Here is a 26,141-nt window from a genome sequence, read left to right as displayed (position 1 = left end):
AAAAAGCTTTTCCTATCTCTTCCACTGTTAAATGTTTTATACTGTAATGTATTATAACACAACACTTAATAAATTTTGACTTGGCACCCCACAGGGCAGACACTATTTCAGTCTGACTTCAGCACTTCATGATTCTTACTGCAGAGATTGGGGATTTGTATTCCCCTCAAATTCTGCAGAGATCCCCAGTCTTTTATATACCATATTTTTCGCCCTATAGGATGCACCGTCCCATAAGGGGCACCTAGTTTTTTGGGGGTGAAATAAAAGAATTTTTTTATCCCCCCCCCAGGCACGGGGCAGGGGCAGGGGAAGCCCAAGCTTGAAGGGGAAAAAGTGCGTCCTATGGGGCGAAAAATACGGTATACAGATGCACTCATTTGATGCACATACTTTTGAACTGCATGGAACTTGGATTAGACCACAGCCTCCTAAGATTGATTCCTGAATTAGCTTGTTGCACCTTAGATTCTCAAGGCTGATTTTCTATCATATCCATTCATCAAACCCATAGGAAATAATGTATCCTGGAGATGTATTTCAGAGATTTGCTTCAAGAGGCAACTCCCTCATATCCACCAGCTGATAAGTATTTTATGCATGTGTCAGAAAATGGTCTGAATGGGAGGATTGGGAAGTGTATCCTCAGTCAGATCAGTTTCTCTCCGAAGCGGAGGAGAGGGGGACGATTCGCACCCCTTCTCCCCAGCAGTTTCAGTAGGAGAGAGAGAGGCCTCTGTAGGAGTTACCTAGCTACAAGATAGTGGAAGAAGAGGGGGAAAGGAGGGAACAGTCTCCCTAGAGGGCCTGGGCAACCCCTCTCCCCTTGGGCTCGTAGGTCTCTCCGTATTAGAGAACAGAGAATGCAGAGGGGTTGAAATTCCCATTGGTGCCCAGGATGTTGCTGGGGATGGAGGGGGAACTCTCTTTGTGGAGAGATATGGATTCTTGCCTTGCTGAATGACTGAATAAAAAGGACTATAAAAGACAAACTGCTTGTGATTCTTGACTATGAAGTTACCAGAGGAGAGGCCTCTCCACGCCTGACAGTATACTGATTTGGTAGATGGCATGGCGTCAGCAATGAAGCGAACTAGTGGTAAATCAAATGGGCAAGATCAATTACATGAAAATATTATCTGGCCTCTGCAGAAAGACATTAATCATGCCAGACATTTTCCAGTTCTGCCCCAGGGGTGCCTGTGATACTAGGTGAAAACCTTTGATTCCAGCCTGGAAGTAACCCAGTTCCACCATATTATCGCTTTTTACCACACTTTAATCTTAAAATAATACCTGAAGCAGCTTACAATACGGCTTAAAATACACAACAAAAATACAAACACTAAAACTGCATATTAAATATGATAATATCCAGAACAATAATAATATATTCCACCTGCCCTTCTTGCTATCCTCAGTCTCTGAGATTCTGACTTAGATCCTGCCTAAGTCCATTCCAGAATGCTGTCCTCCCTATGGTATCCACTCAGAGGTCTCCAGCCCTAAGCAGCAGCCCTCCGTAACTGTAGTCTACCCCGGGCCACTCTGGACACTGCCTGGCCCAACTGTTAATCTGAGTCTCTTCTAATATCCTCCACCAGCACCTTCTCCGCCTCTCTATATCAGATGTTTGGAAACAGTGTGGTAGTTCAACATTATTTCTGAAGTGTGAAACCCCTTTGTTGAGTGTGGGTCAACAACATGCCAGAATGGCATATCTTCCAACATGACATGGCCCAAATCTGGGATGCCATCTTTTGGGTCCACACTCTCATGTGAGTCATGTGACTCGTATGAGATCATGCCCCCCCCCCAAAGTGCTATTTCCAGGCATAGTGGCCCAAAACACATGTTTTGGGGCACAATGCCTGAAAAAAAGAATAAGGTTGTGGAGGCCATTTTGGCCACTGTCCTCTTGTAAGAAAAAAGGGATGTTTATTGGGGCAGTTGATGGGTATGTAAATGGGTTGGCGACATCACTGCAAGGCCAGATTGTTTCCATTTACAGATGATGTGAGTAAATCACTACTGGATCTCATCCACAGATACCTGCAGCAAAATGTTTGCCCATGGACTGTTCACTTCTCTCATAGGAAAAAAAGAAGTACTGTCCACTCTTGAATGTCTTTTCTTCTAGTTTTTTTTTATAAAGTTATTCAGTGTGCTAGTTTGAAGCAACAATTAGATGCAAGTAGGCTACTTTTCCTTTACAGAAGTAGGACAGCTTGAGATGCTTGCAGTACCAAGTCACAAGAAAAAAGGGTGTTTAGATCGTGTGCAAAATATTTTATGGTTTATGTAAATCTGCTGTGTGCAACGGTCTGAACAAAAATACTGTAAGAGATGCCTTTCTGGACACTTTATAATTTAAAAATCGATGACAAGATACACTGAAAGGATGAGAAGATTATATATATTTATTTACAGCTGGTATCTGTTTGTTTGTATTGAGATTTATTTATTTATTTCAACATAGCATTCTTTAGTCAGTTTTTATTTCATTTAACTCAGCTAAGGAGCCATGCATCCACTTTCAACTTAAATAATAGTGACGTGCTACTCTGTATCTCCTTTTGCTCAAACATCAGCTTCACACCCACACTAATGCAGAGCCAGATATTGGATTGGGGTGGTTGATCCTCAAGTCAGCTGGGGGCAGACTGGCCTGATCCGGAGGAGGGACTTTTTGTGCCAAGCCCAATCCTTCACCATCCTACTCCTCAGGCTCTTCAGATGTGTGTAGTGCTATTCCCTGTCTTTCTCCTATTCCTTTCTTAACCAGAGTCCTTGGATAAGATCAGGTTTGAGCAGCACAAAGGAGCGAGGATGGAGGGATGGGGAGTACCCATTTTACCATTTCATCTCTACAACAGTAGATCCTGACATACAGCAGTTAACAGCATGAGCATGGTTAGACTCAAGGGTCCTCATGTATTCTTTGTCAAATGGAATCTTAGTGCTGAGTAGAGAAGGTTCACATGATACAGGGTAAGTTCATAAGGGGAATGCATTTTCCAAGACTTGACAACAAACATGTCAGGTTATCAATCTTTTCAGAGTTTTATGGGGTGCTTGCTCACTTGTGACAATCTATTAGCCTATTTGCCATTTTGCATGGCAAAATTTAACACACTTTAACACCCATCCCTCTTGCTAAATATGGAGTTGTGCTGCACTTATTGTGTGGTGTGCGGGTCAATTACACAAACTAGTTCATTGTGTGGTGGATTCTGGTCTAGTGAAATTATGCACATGCCTCATACAATAAGGTGAACTCAACTCCATATTTTAAAAGTGGGATCAAAAGGTCTGACATATTTTCTCCACGAGTTTTATTTTTCTACAGTTGTCCATGTTAAGAGGACAACCAATTCAGAAGCCATACATGTGCTTTCTGAGGACAGAAGCTTCATGTAAATACACCTGGTGGGGATAAAAGGCAGAACATTAGTAGCTGATGGTGGGATTTCAAAGTGAAAGCAAGGTTTGATATGGGAATTTTTGCAGGTTATTATTTCCAGAATTTTGTTTGCTCACCTTAAGTTCCATCAATTATTAATTCAAATGGAGGTAACTTCTTTGACTGAACTTTGTGTGGTTATATTAAGTGCCTGGCTAAAACAATTCCTTCTTTCTCTAAAGACAAGGAGAAATAATCATAACTGCATGAGCTTTAAGTGCAGCCCCGTACTGACCACGGGAAATAGGTTTAGGATTGCAGTGCCAATGTTCTCATACAAAATAGAGCACAATATGTAGTCGCTGTGAAATGTAAGGATTTGAAAGTTCACTCACTGCCCCCTAAATTAAATAATATATATGTGTGTGTGTGTTTGCGTGTGTTTAGATTGTCACCATTTCTTACTTCTGTTGCATAAAGATGCAAACAGAATGAATATGTTGGGGGTAAAATGCCTTCCCATAGGCTTCCATGTCCTTCTGCATTTGCAGGATGAGGCCCATGTGGCAAACAAAGAACTGCCAGTGACTAGAGCAACCAGAAAAGATATGTTTCAGGTTACTGAAGTAGGATAGGAATGTGTGAAGTATCTCATAGGATTAAGAAACGATGACAGTTATCCAAACAATGAGGAAAATTCAACCTCCTGCTCTCCTGTCATCGCAAAGATCTTTCCCCCATCCCTCTTCTGGGGGTTCTCCTGACCATCCACAGCAGATATGAAGGAGGAGAGGTGGGAAAGTCCCATTGCACCAGCAGGACCTGGGCCTAAGTCCTATTTAGCCAGGTCAGAAAACCTCAAGCTCAGGGACAACTTGTGGTGTTCCAGGCCAATCACCCAAGTCCTTGGACTCTCCTTCCCAGGCCCTGGCTCTTGTGCTAGGCTGGAATGTGATAATGTCTCTTGCTTGCCATGATGGAAACCCTTAACTTCCACATGGCTGGAATGTAGCCTACTGTATGCTCTGCCCTCTTTTGCCTTGGGTCCACCTACTACTACCGTTTAGCCCCCAGAAGATTGACCATAAGTCAACCTCGGGCTGAAAAATATAGTATAATATTTGCTGTATGTCTGCTATAAAGGAATAGTCAATAGACACCTAGTTAAAACGGTAAAGGACCCATTGAGTGGTTAAGTCCACTCAAAGGTGACTGTGGCGTTGCAGCACTCATCTTGCTTTCAGACCAAGGGAGCTGGTGTTTGTCCACAGACAGCTTTCCTGGTCATGTGGCCAGCATGTCTCAACCGCTTCTGGCACAACGGAACACTGTGACAAGTGCCAGAGTGCATGGAAACACCATTTACCTTCCTGCCACCGTGGTACCTATTTATCTACTTGCACTGGCGTGCTTTAGAATTGCTAGGTTGGCAGGAGCTGGGACAGTGCAACGGGAGCTCACTCTGTCACGGGGATTCAAACCGCCAACCTTCTGATTGGCAAGCCCAAGAAGCTCAGTTGTTTAGATACAGCGCCACCCGTGTCCCTCGCCCAGACACCTAATACCCTATGGGAACTGCTCCAATCCATTGGTGGATTTCTTGCAGCCCACACTGAAGAATAGGGCATTAGTGGGGGAATCAATACAAATTTCAGAGTCCAAAGTTCAATGGAAAAGTTGCACAAAATCTCTCTTTTTTCAAAGTTCTACTTCTTGTATTTTGTTTAAAGTTGTGCAACCAATCTTGCATTGGGGAGCCTAAAACAGGATTCTTGGAAATGTGCAAGTACTGTTTATAATGGCGGTGCCTATCACAGATTCATTCTGGGTTGGACTGGATCAGAAAGCAAGACAATTCCAGTTCTACATAATGGTATTCTACAATAATCTGGAAATTGAATTAAATTAGAGGTTCCAGGCAGCACTAAATAAAAGAGAGTTGTATAATCCAACAATGGCTTGTGACAATAATTCTTCAATAACATTAATTCACAGTGAAGTCTTTTTCAGTAATAGTTTTCTGCACTCATAATTAAATGTTTTATTGCTTCCTGGTCAACATATTAAGGAGCAATTCATTAATAATCCCCTAGCCACACTAAACTGGAAACAATGCAATGGACAGAGCATGTGAAGAGAAAGCTTTTCATTTAAGGCACTGCAGCCCTTAAAAGCCTCAGTAACAGTTTATCAATTCATATTGAATAGGCTAGCACTGTTAATGCAAATATTAGGTCCCTCCTCTCTTTTTAAAGACCTTTATTGTTTTTACATGGAAGTACAACATGAAACAGTGGAATGCAATGACTGGATTTGGCAATGGTGTGATTTGAGGTCTATTTAAAAAGTTAATGAATGAAGGATGGTCAATTCAGAAAAAAGGGCATGTGTGGAAGCAACCCTAGAATTAAGTTAGATGAGATATTTTTATTAAAAACAGAGCACTTAGTCACTGTACAAGCTCTTTGAAGTCTACTGGCAGGTGGAATAAAAGCTAGCAGTTTAGGACACCTTGACCTCGTTTATGCTGACGCTTTCAGAAATTGCATTATGAGGCTGCCAAATGCTTTAAGATGGTACTCTGGGACAGCTTTAGGCATGCACTTACAATGGAAAGAGTGTACAGTTTTTCATTCGCATGGTTCTTTCTTTTTAAGTTTTCAATTTAGCCCTGTCCCTAAACAGAAGAAAATGAAACCCTAATTTTGGTATGTTTTCATTGTTTTGTATTCTTTCAAACTTAAAGCAATGTTGTTGTGTTGTTTAGTCGTTCAGTTGTGTCTGACTCTTCGTGACCCCATGGATCAGAGCACTTCTGTCTTCCACTGCCACCCGCAGTTTGGCCAGATTCATGTTTGTAGCTTTGAGAACACTGTCTAACCATCTCGTCCTCTGTCGTCCCCTTCTCCTTGTGCCCTCCATCTTTCCCAACATCAGGGTCTTTTCCAGGGCGTCTTCTCTTCTCATGAGGTGGCCAAAGTATTGGAGCCTCAGCTTCAGGACCTGTCCTTCCAGTGAGCACTCAGGGCTGATTTCCTTAAGAATGGATGCGTTTGATCTTCTTGCAGTCCATGGGACTCTCAAGAGTCTCCTCCAGCACCTCCAGCACCTCCAGCACCATTAAAGCAATAAACAGCACCAATAAATAACAGCAGCAGCAGCAACAGCAACAGCAACAACAACAACATTCATGGATGGTTTATTATCAACTTTTTACTTAAAATGTCACCACAATTTTTTATTTTCTTTCACAAAAACAGCAACAGCTGCACAGTGAGTCCTCTCAGCACACCTACAGGTATGCAAGTTAGTCATATGCAGGACAATATGTGTGTTGTCTATCACAGCGAATGAGAGAAAGTTTTGGGATGAACAAAATAAAGTACCAGTAATATATAGATATATATTTGTGACAGGATGTGATATGTTGTCAGCAAAGTCCTTGACATTGTGCTTTTAAATATCATAGCCAAGAGAAGAACTGTTTTGCCACTTTATTCCCATAGGAGACCCCAAGAACTTGTTAAAAGAGAGTACTATTTGATTTAGTAATTCTATAGAGATTCAATTTATGGAGTCACTAATTTCTTCCTCTGTTGCTGATTCTTTCCTGATATTTTCTATGTTCCCTTATTGTTCCTATCTAATCATTATTCCTTTATTGATCCCCCCAATATTTTTAGTTTCCTCTCTCCAGCATGATAAATACATATTGCCTGCCAAGCTGTTCGCTGAACCAACTCTGTCCTTCACCTTTCTGCTAATATCTTGATCCTAAGTATGATATACCCAAAGGTAGCTGTGCTTGCCCCAATGAAATCAGTGGTATAATGAAAGGGCAATATTAGGTTGACCGCAGCAATGGAACAAAGCTATAAGAAACTGAGTTGGATTTTGTGCTTGATGGTCACACTGGGTGACATTCAACTAGATTTTACTTAGAGTAGACTCACTGAAATGAATAAACATGACTTAGTTAGGATCATTAATTCCAATGGCTCCACTCTGAGCAATACTGAGTTGACAGTCACCCACTGTGTCTATAAGTAGAACACTTGTCAAATTCATTATTCACTTCAACTTATCATATAAAATGTGTACAATACATATAGTATTTACTTACTTGGCCTTCCTTAACTAATACTGTCTTCAAGGGTTTATCAGCTTCTGCTTATGAGTGTGATACAGGAAACCTCTAACCCTTAAAGTGTTTTCCTACTTTATTTCTGACTAGGGATGGACAAATATGTTCCTTTTGGTTTATCTAAATTCCTATTTTTTCCAGTTTTATTAACTTCCCACGTTTCTGTTCGCATCATAGTTTTAAAAAGTCATCATTTTAGTGCACTTTTATCAAATATACATGCATTTGTATGTCATTTCCCCATAATACCTTTTTTGAATGCTGTTTTCACTAATATATGCATTTTTACCTGTAATATACACATTTTTGTAAACAAGTTTGGTAAAGGTAAAGGTAAAGGTAAAGGTAAAGGGACCTCTGACCATTAGGTCCAGTTGCAGATGACTTTAGGCTTGCGGCACTCATCTCGCTTTAGTGACCGAGGGAGCTGGCATACAGCTTCCGGGTCATGTGGCCAGCATGACTAAGCCACTTCTGGCGAACCAGAGCAGTGCACAGAAACGCCGTTTACCTTCCCGCCAGAGCGGTACCTATTTATCTACTTGCACTTTTGATGTGCTATCAAACTGCTAGGTTGGCAGGAGCAGGGACCGAGCAACCGGAGCTCACCCCGTTGTGGGGATTTGAACTGCTGACCTTCTGATCAACAAGCCCTAGGCTCAATGGTTTACCGCTACCTGCATCCCCTACACAAGTTTGGTACACCAACCCAAATAGCTGTGCTTCTGTTTGCATATTATTTGGGGAGCTACAAATGAGGAAGATTCACATTAACATACAAACTAAACTCACTGCCCCAATTTTGTTTTTGACCTTTTTCAAAATCATACATAAACATCAATCCTTAGTACTGTAAAATCACTGGGACCTGATTATATTTAGATGAATAGGATATTTCTTTCCAAAATGTCTTTGTGGCAGATGGTGCTTCCCCATCTGTGATATTTGAACCCTAGTTCCTGTATTCCATGAACCACCTACTGCCATCTGCTCCTTCCACCAAGTACCATTATTAATTTGCTCCATTGCCTTTCCAGAGAAAGCCAGTAGAAGGCAATTTGCTTCTTCCAAATTTACCAGGGATCTCCCACTTCAGAGCTGCTTGATCTCTGCTTTTACTTGGGCCTCTTCCAAATCATCAACCAATTTTGGCATTTTGTCTATTAGCATGGAGTCTGTTACATTGTCCCCCAAGACAAACAGATGCCAGCCTTCATACAGATCACAGGTGACAATATGTTGGTCATATCTAACAGTTCAGCTGCACTGGCACAAGGGACTTCTCTGCTTGCAACAGAATTTCCTCTCCCTCTCCTCTGCTTTCCTCTCCAGCCTCCTCAAAATTAGTTCAAGACCCTTGCTGCCACAACTGGACACAACTCTGTACTCATAAGTTGTCTCCATTGAAATGATCTTGTACAAACTCTTGTATCTTTAATTCATTACTTTATATGAATACAATTAGATTCCAGAAATTGGGGGGTGGGGTGGGCGTTTGGGGGTGAGGAGGGGATAGCTCTTGATTTAAAGGTTGAGCTAGCAATGGCTTCCCCTGTCTTTCAATACAGTTCCTCCATGGTTTCCCATCCTGTACTTCATTGGCATATCATTCTTGATAAAGGCAGGGTACCATTTTGGCTGGTGAAAGCCAGATTAACTGATGTTTGTTTGTTTGCTTGCTTGCTAGATGGCTGTAATGTTTTATTCTGTTCTAAGCCTTCAGGATGTGCATTTTATTATTTATTGAATTTATATCCCACCCTTCCTCCCACTGGAGGAAGGAGTTCCCAGGATTTGAACATATGACAAATAATTATATATATTTTTACTTCTCTCATTCAAGCAGTAAACCCGAATTCATAGTTCAGCTAGTAATTCAGAAGGCCCCTGACCTTTGATTAATGAAAATTCCCTTGTATTCAAAAAGGGTTGTTTTATACACTTATCTACTAAATTAAGTATAACCTACATAAAAAGTGACCTTGCAAGTTACTTCACAGCTATTTTTATGCATTGCTGCAATATATTTGCATACTACAGCAGGGCTAGTAAGTAATCTTCTCCTAATGTAAATTAGAAGTTGGCTAGGCTTATCAAACAAGACACAGCAAATTAACAAAAATCATTTTGCCACAGCACATAATTACCTCCAGGGAGCCTGTCTGAAGTTCTAAAATCAAGGCAGAGAACACAATGGAGTTTTACAGCAGATTTGGAATAGACTTTTCTGAATGCCTTGATGCCAACTTAGTAGAATTATTTAGTAAATTAAAAGAATATGTGGTAGATGTTTCGTATTCATTTCAGACAATGGCTTGATTCAGCTAATATTCTTCCTTACTTTGTCCCTATTTATGATTTAGGAGGTTTATCATGCTTTCCTGCCTGGCCTATTTAGCACATCTGTTCCATCTCCACCCCCACATGTTGGAATGTCTGCACATGGGCATAATGTTTGAAGAGCATTCAGTGTATCTAAGCACCAAACAATATGATTGATTCCTAATTTATATATATATATATAAAATCTTCAAGAGTGGACATTTGAACTGCATATTTCAATTAGAGCTAGACTGGTCACTGTGAGTGGCCGCCGAGACCATATAACACCAGTCTTAAAAGAACTTCATTGGCTCCCAGTACATTTCTGAGCACAATTCCAAGTGTTGGTGTTGACCTTTAAAGCCCTAAATGGCCTCGGCCCAGTATACCTGAAGGAGTGGCTCCACCCCCATCGTTCAGGGCTGAGCGCCTTCTGACTGTTCCCATAACTGTGAGAAGTGAGGTTACAGAGAGCCAGGCAGAGGGCCTTCTGGGTAGTGGCGCCCACCCTGTGGAATGCCGTCCCATCAGATGTCAAGGAAATAAACAACTACCTGACTTTTAGAAGACATCTGAAGGCAGCCCTGTTTAGAGAAGTTTTTAATGTTTGATATTTTATCATGTTTTTAATATTCTGCTGGGAGCTGCCCAGAGTGGCTGGGGAAACCCAGCCAGATGGGTGGGGTATAAGTAACAAATAATAATAATAATAATAATAATAATAATAATAACAACAACAACAACAACAACAACAACAACAACAACAACAACAATTTTGCCTTGCTTGGGCTTTGCCTTAAACTAGCCTGTTTAACATTGTTAGAACAATATTAGATTGTTCATTCTAAAACATCACAGGACATACTTGTAATTTTAATCGTATTTTCATCAAACTGTTGCTGGTTGCTCTGCGGCACCCTCTGGTTTCACATTTTAATAATGCGTTAAGAACATTGTAAGCAGTGCAATCATTTGTTCCTCTGTGTAACCGCAACCGTTCCTTAACTCTTTCCTAGAGTTAAAAACACAAGTGTAGATCCACCCTTAGTGTCTTGTTTTCAACAATAGCGAGATACCTCTAAAGATACTGTAACCGTGCTAAACTTTATCCCTCTTCAGAAATGACACACACACATTCAAATGCATAAACAGGACGTGGGGCTGCACCCGTTACCCTGACTTCTGGTATCCATGCCTCCATCTGTAGCAGGGATGGCTTTATATATACAGCTGGCTGCAGAAAGACTTCCATGCCACCCTGGACCCCAGTAATGCAGGGGTCTCCTGCTTGGTAACTACAACTGCACACACAATCTTCACATGTACGTGCTCAGGCTTCCTTGCTACAGCTGTGTATGTGTGGATGCTAGGCAGTAGGGCTAGCTGGTTTGGCCCCGTTCCTCGCTCAAAGAGTTGATTTAATGTGTGGGCATCATTTCTGAAGTGGGCTAGAATTTCCATCTCAGGCACTCCAAGTCTGCTATATACATATTATAGATCTGCATAGCACCATCAATGTGCACAGTATTTTAGCATATGGGGGGGGGTGTCCTCTTAAGAATCTTGCAATCATCAATAGCAAGGGTGAAGAAAAGGTCGCATCATATACAAGTTCTGGAAGAGCATTTTGGCAACCATTTATTTAAGTGTCATCTGCATTAATCATCCTCCTCCTCATTATATGTCCGCACTGAGTGGCATTACTGTTATCAGCTCAAATTAGAAATTCTTTAGCTAGTTATTTGGGACTGAAAATAAGCAGCTAAATTTTCCCTTTTACAGAAAACCTGTGTTTCCTAGTGCTGGCACAGGCTTTAAGAAGGCTGGCTGGACTTCACTCACCAGTCAGTTACATCCACACTTTCCAAAGAGTTGAAAGCCAGAGAGTTTCAGTGTGGGAGACAGTTTAGTACTGAAACTGATGATGAGAACCATTGGGAGAGTCAAATGAACACTGAAAAATTAATACTTCTTTCTCTCCCACACAAACAGAAAGGCTATTCATTTACATGGGGACCAGATTATGTTTGTGAAGAGAGTTTTCTGATTACGGATCTGACTTGAGCTTAATACCATCTGACTAACACATCACTGATATGTAAATGTAAAAAAAGTTGAAACTGTGCTTTTGCCTTCACAAAGCTTATTGTGAATATTCAAAACTTATTACATCATTCCTAGATGTTCTCTTCAATGGCTTAATCCCAGCCAGTCATAAAATATGGTTTATTGTGAATACCCAGCCTAGGTTTTAATATTATCATGATCTGGAATAATAAAAGGGTGTGCATTTATGACCATATGGGGAGTGCTACCAGAGTGAGTCCACATCTCTGCATTAGAGGGAAAGGTTGCTATTCCAAAAAGAGTGGCTTCCATTGAAACTAGAAGCATTGTATTTCCTTTCCTTTTTTTTTTTAAAAAAAATTGTACTTCTCTAAAAATGTTCCATTTCTCCATTGCTATGTTGAATGGATCATTACATTTACGAATTCTCACATGCAAATCCAAGATTAGCAGGTATTTTATGCATCTTGGCTGTGAGTCCTGGAAGACCTGCTCCCTGCCTTGCTAGCCTTTCCCCGGCTGGCTGACTGACTCCAGCTACAAAAGCTGAGGCTGGGTGGGGGCATAGTTTAGGGTTTGATAGATAGATAGATAGATAGATAGATAGATCTTATAATTGATTTAGAAATGGCTTGATTTGGTTGTGTGCTTTTTGATGTGTTTTATTTATAGTTTATGACTACTTTTGTCATGTTTGTGATTATGTAAATATTTTTACATTGTAAGCTCCTTGAGGATAGTTGTAACTGTGGAAAAGTGACATACAAATCAAATTATGATGGTGAGGATGATTCTGGGATTCCTGGAGGCCTTGTTGCCTGAACAGCAGTGGCTCATGCTGTAGAGCGTGTTGTGGTGTCTTTGTGCCTTGCAGATCATGTTTTGTGTGTCTGGTGGAGTCTGGTGACGACATAGATGTGGAATAGCACCTTCCATGTCGGGCTACTAAGGAGTGGGGGTGGGTGGAATGTGGTTGGCACAGTGATTGGTGATTGCTGGGAGTCAAGAGTTGGCATGGCTGCTAGGGAAATGGCTAGCAAGAATGATCCATTTAATTGTGTGTGTGTGCTGCTAGTATTATCTCCTCAGCTTCTGTGTATAGGAACATATAGGATCCCAATTAAGCATGCTGCTAGTGTGTGAAGATACAGGAGTGCTTGCCTTGACTACAGAACCCAATAATGCAGTGCATTCCTGAATAAAAATGTGTATATGGCTACATCCAAGACCTAAATAGAAACTAAATTATGCAGAAGTATGCATGGAAATGGGTGAACTTTAATTCAGCCGGAGGGTTTTCTGTGGTGATGTATTGCTTGGCCCAAGAATCTGGAGGCAATGATGAAATCCTCAAGTGTATTTTGCATCTCCTTACATCACCCTGATGTACTAGGGCCATGGGAAGACAAGCTCACACCTTCGTATTTTTGAAATATTTGAAGCCTGTACTGATTCTTTTAAGGGGGCCACTGGGGCTTCTTTCCTTACTCATATAAATAGAATGACAATATAAACCCCAACACTGGATATAATTTGAAAGTGCAGAGTTTAAGTATGCATTATAAGTCTGCTTGTTAAAATCCAGGCTTTGCCAGGCAAGTGAATAAATCAGTGCTAATAAAAGGAGAAAAGGTCTTGCAGCTTCTATAACAAGCTGATACAGTCACCTTTTCCACTCCAAGGAGGAAAACAGCAGGTTCCTTTTCTTTCAGCCTCAGGCAGAAGAATGGAAGGGCTCGTCTGGTAACTCCTGAGGGAAAGAGAAATGTTAAATAAGTTCCTCCCACACTGTTTTCAGAAGAATGCATGGCTTCTGACTCCTGACCCATCTATCGCCCTGATATCCAGCCCTGAGAGGAAAAGAAAGGTGCCATATTTGAGTAGCTTGGCAAAACAGGGAAGGAAATGGTGAAATATAACAGTTGATCAAATTCTATCTTGTCTCAGGCCTATTTTCATATTCCCGTAGGATACTGTCAAGTCATGCTGCCAATGCAGAACTGTTCTCTACAGTGTATTTGTGAGTACTTTGTCTGGGCTGGTTTAAAATAGCTTGAACGACGGTTTCAGCAGTTGCAAAGCTTATTCTTGGGATATTTTCTTTCTCTTCAGTATTTTGCCTACCCTTTCTCTACCCCCAGCTCAAGTTTAAATGATACCTTTTGGATTTATTCAGTGCTTTTTTTTTTCTTTAAAAAAAATGTTTAGGGGTACTCTCATTTCGATTCAAGAAAATTACCATTTTACAGTTCAAATCAGGAAAAATACAGTAAATGGACAAAAGTACAAAGATTCACAACATGTTTAGGGGTATGCGTCCCCCTGCATCCTCCCAGAAAAAACCACTCAATTTATTTATTTGATTCTATTTATGAATTGCACCCCATAAAAATATCACGAAGCAATTTTCATATGCCTATGTTAAACCTTAGATTTTACTTTCTTGGGCTCCATGATCACTGCAGATGGTGACAGCAGCCACGAAATTAAGAGACGCCTGCTTCTTGGGAGGAAAGCAATGACAAACCTAGACAGCATTTTAAAAAGTAGAGACATCACCTTGCCAACAAAGGTCCGTATAGTAAAAGCTATGGTTTTCCCAGTAGTGATGTATGGAAGTGAGAGCTGGACCATAAAGAAGGCCGATCGCCGAAGAATTGACGCTTTTGAATTATGGTGCTGGAGGAGACTCTTGAGAGTCCCATGGACTGCAAGAAGATCAAACGCATCCATTCTTAAGGAAATCAGCCCTGAGTGCTCACTGGAAGGACAGATCGTGAAGCTGAGGCTCCAATACTTTGGCCACCTCATGAGAAGAGAAGACTCACTGGAAAAGACCCTGATGTTGGGAAAGATGGAGGGCACAAGGAGAAGAGGACGACAGAGGACGAGATGGTTAGACAGTGTTCTCGAAGCTACAAACATGAGTCTGACCAAACTGCGGGAGGCAGTGGAAGACAGGAGTGCCTGGCGTGCTCTGGTCCATGGGGTCACGAAGAGTCGGACACGACTGAACGACTAAACAACAACAATGTTAAACCTTAAATGCTTAAAGGTTGCAGTTGCCCCAATGTGGCCTTTTGGACACAGTTGGACCTGTTCTGAGTGGAAAATGCAAAGGATTGTGCTGTTAAAAGCTGCAACCTCCACAATAAAGATTATACAAAAGAAACATTGTACAGAAGAGACCACAGCAGAGAGAAATTTGCCCTTCAGACACAAGGCATTTGGCCTCACCAAAATAAATGTAACTTAAAATCAGGTACTGTACTTTAAGATTAGAATAAGCTCCAAGTAGTTTTATGCAGTAACCAAGTGGTCTGCATCTGGGGTTGGGGTTGGGATTTCTCCAAGATGTCATTTCTGGCTATTAAAGAGCTAACATCATCTTCATCAGAAGGAATTTCCAGGAAAGAGGCTACTTCTGGGAGTTTTTCACAGGTGTGCCTTCTGCTTTTTGGGGAGGCTCATTGGAAGACCTTAAGGGGGGAAAACAAAATGGATACTTTAAGAAAATTACACCAACAACTGCAGAGCAGCCAAGCTGGGAAGGAGTAGGGTATGTGTGGCCCAAGGAGTTGGTGGCTGAATACTCTTGTGCCCCTGCCCCCATGTACAGTGGTACCTCGGGTTAAGAACTTAATCCGTTCTGGTGTCTGTTCTTAACCTGAAACTGTCTTAACCTGAGGTACGACTTTAACTAATTGGGCCTCCTGCTGCCACCACGCAATTTCTGTTCTCATCCTGAAGCAAAGTTCTTAACCTGAGGTATTATTTCTGGGTTAGCGGAGTCTGCAACCTGAAGTGTCTGTAACCTAAAGCGTCTGTAACCCGAGGTACCACTGTATTTGGACAAGAGACTACAGAGAGCATTACAGTCCAAAGTATGTAGCCGTAAATCAGATGAGCAGGGGTTTGGGGGTCTAGAAGTTCATTACTGGAAAATCAGTGCTCTGAAGATGTGGTAAACCCAGCTGAAAGACTGAAAGACAATTCAATGGGGTTGAAAGAACGATGTGATTGGCCATTTTGCACATATCTTGAACAGTGTAGGATTACTATGTTTGATCAGAAATTTGAGTCTGGGTCTGTAGATGCCACTCTGTTCTCACCTCTCCTGCACCAAGGTCCTACCATCCTCAATTCACTAGGATTTTGTGACATTTGCATTCCTGCCCAAGAGGAAAGTTTAATTGAAACAAATCCTGATATGGGCTCTTCTCAAAGTACTCTGAGTACATTTTCAGTGTTGTGGCCCCACTTAATTCTTATACCAACACTAGCATTAAAATAATAATAGAGAATTGATGTTGATGCAATTTTAATTTAAGAATTGTGGACTTTTAGAATATAGCAAAAAGATACTGCTGCTTTTAATTTATTACCCATCTTAAGGTCCCGGGGCAGGTTACAACAGTTTAAAACACAACATTAAAATGATGGTGCAATAATACACAGAACAAGGACAAGAGTTAAATGATGGGGTCTTTTTATTATATATCTTGGGAGCTGGCTTCAAAAGCATACAGGGAAAAGGTTCTAGTGGTCACCTGTCCAGAAGATGGACTTCATTGGGATGAATGGACTGCAGCTGACATGTTTACAGTATTCTGCAAGAAAGGAGGGTCATGGCAAAGACTAAAATGGAATCACTGAAAAGTACACTTTAATTTTTAAAACATAGTTCATGTTTAAGTGAAGAGGAATAAAAAGCACATTTTACTTTGAAAAGTGTAGCTCAGGTTTAGGTGAAGGAGAGGATTAAAATATTTATCATTAAAGCACTTTGATGTTTAAAAGGATGGATGGAAGGCAACCTAAATGGGACGATTGCATGGTAGGATGGGATGCACAAAGTAGCTGGGATTGTGGGTGGGTGGTCTGAGTCTGGTGGATATGAATTTAAAGGGAAGTAATAACGAGCAATGTTATTTCAGCATCTGTTCAGGTACTCAGACCACATGGGCACTACACATTTGAGAGTGGTTTAACAGCCATTCCCTCTTCTTTGTGGGGTTGGTGGTGGATGGGTGGGATCCAAAGGTGTCCCAGAACTTACATGAATTTTGGACAATTTTTTTATCTAAGGGGGTTCATTTCAAAAGCTAGATAATGGGCGCATTCAGATGTGAGGAATATTGGGTTGGTTTTTCCTGATTATAACACTAGCCCTTCTGTTCTGTTTTCTAATGTTCATTTCACACTCCATTAGTTTCTCCTCACAAATTAACTATATCCAGAAGACATATGCATATTTAGATATTAAACTGGAGGATGACATCAGCCATTGTTAGTTACTTGGCAGGCAGCCCACACCTTGTTAAGCTTTGGCCCTATATTGGTTTGTGGCTTACTTGGTCATCATCTTTTAGATTATCAAACATCATCAAGGAATGTTGGTCTGAAGAATATGTTTCCATATGTATAGCATTTTCCATGAATCAAGCAATTAAACACCCCCCCCCCCAAGAGAGAGGGGGAAATGATACAACACAATACAAAACCACTATAGAAAACAATAACATCTCAAAACAGCAAAAACATAGCAACATATTTGGAAGGCATCCTGACTCACAGTGTGAAACTTTCTGTCTTCCACCTGCACAAATCATACAACATCCTATCTGCTATTCAACTGATTCTACTCCTGCATCCACAAACACATCACCCACCCACCCAGTCACTGCAATATCTCATACGCCACACTCCATCACACTCAAACTGCTATCACTAACCACTTCTTCCACCCTACTATTTTATTTTATTTATTTTTTTGCAAAAACACCAGGAGACAATGAAACCATTCACTGGACAGAACCATATAAAATATCAAAACAAATTCCCGCCTGTCAATCACATAGATGTACTGCTACCCTGGCCAGTAATCTTGCTCTCACTCAGGTTGCCAATTTCCACCCAGGACTCTCACTCAAGGATGGGGAGAACTGCACTCATTCCTCTCACCAGTGAGTACCCTTAGACATTTCAACCCGCAGGACAGACACTCACAGAATATATGTTTGTGCCTACACTGAATGTTACAATGTACCTACCAAGGATTGTGGCTCCTTCCTGTTATCCAAATTTTCAACAGCTCATATTGCTTCTGCTGAATACAAGATCCCAAGAGAACTCTGTCTCTGGTTGTTTCACTCTTTTTCAGACCTGCATGATTCATGGGGAAAGTTCCATAAAAAGCACACTGAAGGACTTTTTAATGAGAGCTTTTTTCCCCATCCTACATACACCGACATTTTTTTATTATTGCATGAGCCTAAGCATCCAAATTTAGCTCTTTGGAATTAAAGATAATCTTAGAGCAATATGTTCCACTGTGGCTCCATCTCAAATCGCCTGACAATGTGAATTTTATACTGGCACCTTGACATGAAATATTGCTTGATGTTAGGGTGCTGGGTCTGATTCAGCGCTCTAATCAAAGCTGAAACGAATAGAGCTTTTTTCCAGTTCACAAATACAATTTTAGCAAATAGTTGGAGATTGTAACCCATTGTGACTTTGCACCCTATTTTCACCCATTCCAACTGCAGCCCTCTATGTTGTATCACATGTTGTTCCAGAGGGGCCCCCTTAAAAGAAGATTTTGGGTGGGGAGGTGCAGGGTCTGCATTGGGGAGGAGAGATCAGAGCAAATCAAATACTCTGCCCTGCATTTGCAAGTGAAAGTGCTTCTGTTAGTGCAAAGACACCATGGGCTACAACTTTGGGTTTGTAATAATTTCATCTGAAGAAGTAGTTTTGTTGGAGAGTTGCAGTCAAACTTAACAGTGGTAAATTTTTAGAGGAGACTCAGTGATATCCCATCCCCTCTTCCCATTCCCTCTTCTCCTGATATTTTTTATACATATTGTATTATTTATATGATGTTAGTCTCTCTGAGCCCGGCTCCGGCCAGGGAGGGCCGGGTACAAATAAATTATTATTATTATTATTATTATTATTATTATTATTATTATTATTATTATCATCATCATTAGATAAGGAGGAAGTAAGGCTTGTTTCCTGTTCTCTCACTTGCTGCATGTGATGGCGGCAGACATGCCGCAACATATCTCCTTGCCTCAGACATAAGTCTGAAGCTGCTTTTGCTGAATTTCTACCCAGTAACTTATACCTACATTTCTTATTGTTACTACATAGGATAGTGCATGACTGTGACCTCAGATTGAGTAAGTAAAGCATTTTTGAACGTACTTCAGAATATGGTCTGTTTCCTTACATTAGAGGAGTAGTGGGGAGCCAGCTGCCTTAAACAGCTGGAATGTATTAAAAGAAGGTTTCATAACCTATTCCTTTGTTTTTTTTATCTGCCTAACAATGGGGTTTAAACTCTGCTCTTTACGTGCTAGTCCTGTTGTTTTAAAAGAGGCAGCCGTTTTGTTCTTTTGTTAGTTAACCCCCTCCCCCAGGTCTGTAGAGAATTAAATATGACTGATATATCTTCACACCAATACACATCGTTTTTTAACTCTAATGCTTTGTCACTTTGCTCTGTTTTTCCTTTAATTTACTGGGTTTTTAAAAAGCCACTTAGTCATTTTGAAATGCATTGACCAAGGCAGGTCACAATGTATTAAAAGACCAAATTTCATTCTAACATAATACAGTCCATAAAACCACAGTCTAAAAATATTACAAACAACATTATAACAGCAGAATAAACATCAGCAGAATAAAAGGGCATGAATATAAAAAGGCAGCAAAAAATTAAAAGCAGCAGCTGTTGAATACAGAGCATTAAAATGTCAATTAAAAGCAGTCTGAAACAACAACAAAAAGACTTCAAAGACCATCCTAATGTCATCAAGTCAGCACAGGGCTAGGGCTCTATGTACCTGCTTGCTTTTCCTATTTCATCTCATTATGCTACTCTACTTTCTTTCCCTCTGGCATGAGTTTAAAATTGAAAACAACAACTGTCAGACTCTTTCTTAAAAGTGTTATTTGTCCAATGAACACGGCATGAAAATATGAACAGAACCAAATTTCTCCTCCATCCCCGGAAGGGAGAGAACAAGAAGCTAAAAGCACCTTGGAGGTTTAAGTATCTTTCTTTGGGAATCTGATGCAGGATAGAGGTTCTGCTACATGTTCTGCTACACATGTTCTGCTATACTTGTCTCAATTCACAGTCAATGTGTATATTTCTAAATAAAATATATATTACAAGAAATGCCACCAATTTCTCACTGTGCTCTCCCCTAAGGAAACCAAGCCCCAGTTATTCTGCCTCTGGAACTTCTTATTGCTCAGGAAAACAGGGAGGACATAACAAGATTGCACTCTATTAACTGCTGTTGATTAATTCCCTCCATCCTTGGAAAGACTTTCCCTTTTCTTTCAGGATATGTGATGTCTCTACTACAAGCTAACCAATCCAAGAGTGGCTAACCAGCAGTTCATTACTGTTCCAGTATTTATTTTCTGCTCAAAACTGCTGAAGAAATCGTCCTTGCATTGAGAAAAGTGTGTGAGAGAAACTCTTTAAGACTCCTTAAATAAAATTAAGGCTGCTTACATGTGAAAGCCCCACATATCCTCTGCACATGAATGTGCATATGGCGCCATGATTACATTGAGAGACAAAGGTGTTAGCATTTTCTGGAAGAGACACAGTTGGTCACAATGTAAGTGGCTGAGCTCCACATTGCAAGTGGTTCAAAATATTGAAGGCTGTGCTGAGATCATTTAATGTGAATTTGCTGTGCTTGGCCTTATCCCCATGACAACCATTACATATGCTTTGGCTCATAATCATTGATTAAGATGAAGTGGGCAGGTGCTCACGTCCGGCTTGACTTGAAAACTGGGGCTGGAAAGGGTCAGGCGTGAACTGATCTTTCAGTCTTTACAGGATAGTCACTCACTTTGAAAACTGCAGCTTTTATTTTTATTTTATTTTTTAAAAAAACTTACATGATTAGAATTGAAATTTGAAATGGAGACATCCTAGGTTCAGTCTTGTACTCTTTGCTTTGCAGATAATAAAACTGTGTACTCAAATGTGCTCATCCTGACAGGGGAAATTAAACTCCAGCCATCTGGAGGACAATGTGGAATATAAAACTCTCAGCATGAGGCCAAAGAAACCTCATAAACTGATAGATTATATTGGGGATGATTTCCTATTGCTGTGTAATATCTGCTGTTTTATTTTAAGGCTTGTAGAAAGCAAAATGGCACTTTTACCTTCCTTAATAATAAAGGGTGGAGGTCTACAATAAAATGAGAAACTTGGCCTGAACAGCTGTTGAAATTATTTGGGAGGTACCGATGGCCAACTGAGGAGTGGCGGTAATTTCTGAAACGCAAAGTGAGAAATCAGCTGTGTGTTGATACCTCTTCTCTGTGTGTAATAAAAAGAAAGCTTATTTGTTGTTTACACTTCATCTCTCTGGCTGTGAACCTTCTGGGGGAATGCCTGTACTGGTCTCTGGAGTGGATGACAAATATAATTGAGAAGAAAAGTGACAAAACCATGAGCAGCACAGAAGAGGATCCAACACCCAAGGCAGCTTGCAGATGGAGCTCACAAGGGCCTTTTGGGTCTCGCCAAAACCGCTCACAGGAATACTGTGAAACTCTCAAGCTGAGCGATGAGACACCTTGTACTCAGTACATTATTAGACATTTCATCACAGGAATGACCTTCCTGCGAAAAATATAGCTTTGACTGGAGAAAGCATTTGAGTAAATAATGCTTTCTCCATAGCTATTAATTTAGAAGTTGTATATGCAGAAGATCATGCAATTTTTAGAGGAGACTCCATGATGTCTCATCCCCTCTTCCCATCCCCTTTTCTCCTGATATGATAAGGAGAAAGTAAGGCATGTTTCATCTCTTGCTGCATGTGATGGCAGCAGACATGCCACAACATATCTCCTTGCCTCAGACATAAGTCTGAAGCTGCTTTTGCTGAATTTCTACCCAGTAACTTATACCTGCATTTCTTAAGGATCAAGATAGCCTGACTACGCTATTATAGGCAGAAAGGTATATGCAAGCAACTGTTGCATTTTTGGGGGTGTAGGGGCATTATGTGACCAAGGCTCGTTAGTATATTGCAAGGTGAATTACAGGACCTTGACAAAAGATGGTCTAGTAGCCAGAGACTTAACGTCCTTAACTGACTTTGAATTCAGTTGGATTTATTTCCATGAAGGATGTAGCAGTTAGAACTCGGAAATCTGTGTTATGTAAATAAATCTAATTCATGTATAATCCCGATCTTCTGTGTCATCATAATACCCCTGCATTTTCAGTATTCCTTGGGTTTAAATTATCCCTGAGTGATGCTCATTCAATCTACTCCTATAAGCTCCAGAAAAGACAGTTTGACAAATGCCCATGGGAAACATCCTTCAATGAGAAGGCATACCTAGCATTCAACCAATAGATATGCAGCTGAAAATTGCACCCAATCAAAGTCAGTAGTCCCACCTATATAAGATAGAAGGGCTTTGGCTTTTCTAGGTATAGAAGAAAAAGAATCAAGATTACCTATGGGTCTTTCTATCCAGCAATCCCACACTAAAAACCACATGCCTGTATGAAGCTCTACATGAGGGACATTGCCTTTTGCCAAACCTTAGGTCCTCTACATGTGGATACATCTCTTAACGAATTTTGTGCTAGTGATTCACAGACTGGTCTTAGGCTAATCATAGCATTCATTGGCTATAAAATGAGATCAATATCCACGAAGATATAAATACAACATTGTGTTTATTATCTGTGTATTATATGCATCTGTCTTGCCATGTAATGTGTGGCTTGCCTCACTGCTTTTCTTATCTGAAAACATCTACTAGCATGGACTTTTAGTTCATGCTTTTTACTTGTGGCACTTATTGCAGTCCCATGAGTAGTGAACAAATTCAGGCAGACAATGATATGGGTTAGAAAAAATGGCCACTACCTTATCGATTCCAGATCTAGGTGGATTTTGGCTCAGGCATTGGGTGCATATCAGTTCCAACCTCTGGGTTGGAATTTTTACGGTTGTGCTAAGGATTATGGTCTCCACAAGATGTCAGTCTACCATAAAGGCCATCCTCAGGCCACTCCTGGAAACTCTACGGCCTATCAACCCCACACTTGGCTTCTGGGCAGAAACTTCCACTGAGATCCCTCTAACAAGGTACACTGAATCCACTGGTGACTAGGATTCCACCCATTGCCTTAATTGCCAAGAGCTGTGACAGTTTGCTATGGGGAAACTGGGTGTTTGCCAATGGGGCCAATCTGTTTGCAAGTAAATTCCTTCGCAGCCCTAAATTGGTAACCATAGCCCCACCAACACATCTGCCAGTTTTCTCTATTTTCATTGATGAAATGCTGGTGGTTACATACAAGGTAAAAAAAAAAAAAAGGTAAAGGACCCCGGGATGGTTAAGTCCAGCCAAAGGCAACCATGGGATGCGGTGCTCATCTCACTTTTAGACCGAGGGAGCTGGCGCTTGTCCACAGACAGCTTTCCGGGTCATGTGGCCAGCATGACTAAACTGCTTCTGGCACAACAGAGCACTATGATGGAAGCCAGAGAGCACGGAAATGCAGTTTACCTTCCCACCGCAGTGGTACCTATTTATCCACTTGCACTGGTGTGCTTTCGAATTGCTAGGTTGGCAGGACCTGGGACAGAGCATCAGGAGCTCACCCCATTGCGGGGATTTGAACCACCAAACTTCCAATCAGCAAGCACAAGAGGCTCAGTGGTTTAGACCACTGCGCCACCCGCGTCCATACAAGAAAACATGAATCAGGCTGCATGGGCGTGAAATCTAGCCTGTATTATATATCTAACAGACAAGGGGAAACAAATTACTATTGGTCAAATGTGCTGCAAGAGCCTTTAAACCACTTACTCTGTTGTAACTATAGTAACAATGAGGCCATTTAGAAATCAAAGAAGCAGAACAATATTTGCAGTGTTGCTAACTTGTACGTTTATTTCAAACCTCAATCGTGTAGGCACTTTTCACAGTCTAAAAATGGTAATGCTTACAACAAAATTAGAAACAGAGGGAGCTGGTTTATATCAAGGGAAACCATTGGTCCATCTAGGACAAGGCAGAAATCTTTCACAGACCTACCTGGAGACACCTGGGATTGAAACCTTCCACTGATAGAACATGCTCTCTCTAAAGTGGAATATATTACATTCAAAACAGGAATGGGGAGATTCTGTATCGTAAATTGAAGTTAAAGCAATTGGGAAACATAATTTCAAGAATTCCCTCACGGTTTTGAAAAATAACATTTTAAAATATGTATACATATCCATTATTCTGAAAGACAGGTGAGGGATGATCGAAACTCTCTGCACATTCTGGGGCTGGTAATCTAGCATTTAATCCTGGGAATGTCAGAAGAGGATGTCAATGTTCTTTTTATACCTGACATTTGGAATGGGCCCCTTGCCTGAAGAGCTCTCTGCTCTGTAACAAGCCCACAGCCTTTTCTGCTACATCAAAGCCCTTTATGAGATCAGGGAATCTGTGAGTGGAAAACGCTTAGAAACAAGCATCACGATAACCGGATAAAGTGCTCTGCAAGATAGATAGCTTGTAAGGAGAGCTGTTATTATTTCATTTGTCTTGTCGTTTGATGGGCCAAAGCACTCCAGTGTTCCTATGGCGCTCGGCACTATTTGGCAAACTGCATAGGTGGCGGCGGGGGGGGGGGGGGCGCAAAGTGGTGCACCGATTAGAGTGTTTGGCCAATAGTGGGGAGACCCAGCTTCAAATCCCCACTCATTTATTTATTTTAGTATTTATATGCCACGTAAAAGTATCAAGGCCATGAATTTCAATGGGTGACCTAGGGTCAAGCACTTGCTCTCAGCCTAACCTCTCTAAAATGGTCGCTGTGAGGATCAGTGGGGAGGGAGACAACCACATATGACTTTAAAAATAATTCAGTTATGTTCAAAGCAAGAGGAAGAGTAAGCAAGTAGTAGGTCCCTTGTGGGACGCTAGGACTTGCCGATCGCATGGTCGGCGGTTCGAATCCCCACGGCGGGGTGCGCTCCCGTCGTTCGGTCCCAGCGCCTGCCAACCTAGCAGTTCAAAAGCACCTCCGGGTGCAAGTAGATAAATAGGGACCGCTTACCAGCGGGAAGGTAAACGGTGTTTCTGTGTGCTGCGCTGGCTCGCCAGATGCAGCTTGTCACGCTGGCCATGTGACCCAGAAGTGTCTGCGGACAGCGCTGGCTCCCGGCCTATAGAGTGAGATGAGCACACAACCCTAGAGTCTGGCAAGACTGGCCCATACGGGCAGGGGTACCTTTACCTAGGTCCCTTGTGTGGAGAAGATGGAGAAATGCTTTTGTGTGACAAAGAGAAGATGGAACTGTTCAGCGCCTATTTGGCCTTCATCTTCACCCGAAAGGAAAGCAGTGCCCATAGCTTGGTAAAGAGGAGACGGAAAGGGGTAATATGATAAGCATCTTCAAATATCCAAAGGATTGTCACATGGAGGATGGAGCAAGCTTGTTTTCTCCTGCTCCAGGGGCTAGAATCTGAAGCAATGGATTCAAGTTACAAGTTGACACCAGGAAGAACTTTCTGACAGTAAGAACTGTTCAGCAGTAGAATGGACTCCCTTGGGAAGTGGTGGGCTCTCCTTCCTTAGACATTTTAAAAAAGAGGTTGGATGGCAACCTGTCATGTATGATCTAGTTAAGGTTCTTGCATTGCAAGGGGTTGGACTAGATGACCGCTGGGTTCCTTCCAACTCTACAGTTCTATGATTCTAAGAAGGAAACAAAGATTTATGACACTCCACACTTTTTGGAATGTAGGTTTCTTCTTCAAGAGCAACCTTTTTTTAACTTTTGAAAAATAAGCACATGCTCCAAATTCCCTTAACAACAGGATACACCCCTTAATGTAAAAAGAAATAAGCGGATGTCAATGAAAAGCTGTTGCCATAGTAACGAGTTGCACAGTCTAAGGGCAACAGTCAGGTTTAATCTATCAAAACGCTTCCTGTCAGAAACATAAGAAAATCCATATAATATCCGTGAGAGAGGAGAAGGGAGGTTAATTATTATTTTTCCTAAGATGCACTACACACCTAATTCAGCTCCATTCTCCATTCTAGGCATCTGATAATATGGGTTCTAGTCCACAATAGCTCTTACCATGATAACATTGATTATTCTTTCTGTTTCATGGTTG

At 41.2% G+C, this 26,141-nt stretch overlaps 1 long non-coding RNA gene across 1 annotated transcript; it reads left to right on the top strand.

The window, feature by feature from the left end:
* Positions 1-336: 336 nt before the first annotated feature.
* LOC310685471 lies at positions 337-21,341 on the top strand. Its single transcript, XR_014515304.1, has 2 exons — positions 337-1,099; positions 20,164-21,341. It is a non-coding gene; the product is annotated as an uncharacterized lncRNA (long non-coding RNA).
* Positions 21,342-26,141: the final 4,800 nt, after the last annotated feature.

Source organism: Podarcis tiliguerta (genome assembly GCF_965153285.1).
Source record: "Podarcis tiliguerta genome assembly, chromosome: 9".
In the NCBI taxonomy this organism is placed as follows: Eukaryota; Metazoa; Chordata; class Lepidosauria; order Squamata; family Lacertidae; genus Podarcis; species Podarcis tiliguerta.
This window is presented reverse-complemented; position numbering and strand designations above follow the sequence as displayed.